The following is a 1,894-nucleotide window of genomic DNA, read 5'->3' on the forward strand; positions in this document are numbered from 1 at the left end:
GCATTCATTTTTAAAATGATAGAAGATAAATGATATTTAGTTTTAGAAGCTGTTTTATTAAACTATGAACTAAACAGTCACTGAGACAGTTGGCACTGTTTCTTTGTAACAACTTTTTTTACACAGCATGGTGAAACAATTCTTAGTGCTTCGCAACTGCTACCTACAACTCATCCTCATAGAGGGTAGACAGTTGCAAAAACATGCTTGCTGTGCACCAACTCTCTCCCTAGCGGCACCTGCTTCACTCACACCATGCACCCCTATTAAAAATCAACTACATTCAAATATGTGCACTACACTTAGCCTTACCTATTGTAAACCACTTGACTGCAGGGCGGTTTATTTCAGTACTGGCAGAAATTGGAAGACTTCAGGCTGCCGATGCTTTCAGTCTAACACTGACACCACAAATAATAACAACAGTAATAATAATACATTGTTGGCCTACATAAGTACAGTGACCATTAGTTATTATTGTGTTGTGCTGTCAACTAGTTTATTGTTGCAAAGTAAACAATGAATCAATTTCTGGCGTATCCAGATGTTCAAATGTGTGTCAATTCCTAAGGGACCAAACTGCTGAGGTCATCGGTCCCTAGACTTACACACTACTTAAAGTAACGTATGCTAAGAACAACACACACACCCACGCCCGCGGGAGGACTCGAACCTCTGGCGGCAGGGGCCGCGCAATCCGTGACAGGACGCCTCTAACCACTCGGCCACTCTGCGCGGCTCTGGCCTATTGTGGGGCGTACCTACAACGCAGAGAAGGAATTTTCATGTTAGAGCGTTTGTGAGGTATATGCCTGAATTTTATTGTCATAGGTGCATGATATAAAGAACAAAATGTGTGTACAAGGGGTGGATCGTGTGGAGAAGTTGTTCACACATTCGTTTCACAAGCTGTAACCTTCAACATACTGTCTGACATGTTAATTCTAGTGTATGAAAAGAAATGTAAATCATGGGAACTTAGGTAGTCAGTATTACAGTCTTACTAAATAGTGATAATAGTGATGATGTTCCGAAAATAAGCCGGCCGCGGTGGTCTATGGTTCTAGGCGCTCAGTCCGGAACCGCGCGACTGCTATGGTCGCAGGTTCGAATCCTGCCTCGGGCATGGATGTGTGTGATGTCCTTAGGTTAGTTAGGTTTAAGTAGTTCTAAGTTCTAGGGGACTGATGACCACAGATTTTAAGTCCCGTAGTGCTCAGAGCCATTTGAACCATTTTTTTTCTCAAAATAATGTAGCTTCCTGACAGATACACTATTGAACCCTTTTGTTTTTACAGCTCAGAAAATTATATTTACGCCTCAGGGCGACGTTATCATCAGATTGGACCCGGTGTTCCACATCAATGCAGAAAGAAATTTAGGATAAATGTTAACTTATGCATCGGAGCTTAAAGTTTACCTTACCGTCAGTTGCCAGTTGTCGGTACGCGTGGTTGAGACTCCTACTGCAGATACTTACCTCGATCGCTCGCTCGCTAACACGTTCATTGCCCTATGTCCGGCCTGTAGAGATTGCGATGACACAGCAACAAAAGACATTTCGCTTTCTCCGTTTCAACAGGTGATGGTTGAAATGGCTCTAAGCACTATGGGACTTAACATCTGAGGTCATGTGTCCTAGACTTAGAACTACTTAAACCTAACTAACCTAAGGACATCACACATATCCATGCCCGAGGCAGGATTCAAAGCTGCGACCGTAGGAGCCGCGTGGTTCAACAGGTGAAATTCAGTTACAGCTGCGTGGCGTAATTTTCGGTGAGAGTTCGGCACTGTATCTTATTTCTTGGCGTTCCCTTCAGCTGATGCATCACGCTGTAATGAATGCCGTCGCGACCTAATGACGATCACGTGCCAAAAGCAGAGCAGAGTC

The sequence above is a fragment of the Schistocerca piceifrons genome, chromosome 6 (genome assembly GCF_021461385.2).
Source record: "Schistocerca piceifrons isolate TAMUIC-IGC-003096 chromosome 6, iqSchPice1.1, whole genome shotgun sequence".
NCBI classification, from domain to species: Eukaryota; Metazoa; Arthropoda; class Insecta; order Orthoptera; family Acrididae; genus Schistocerca; species Schistocerca piceifrons.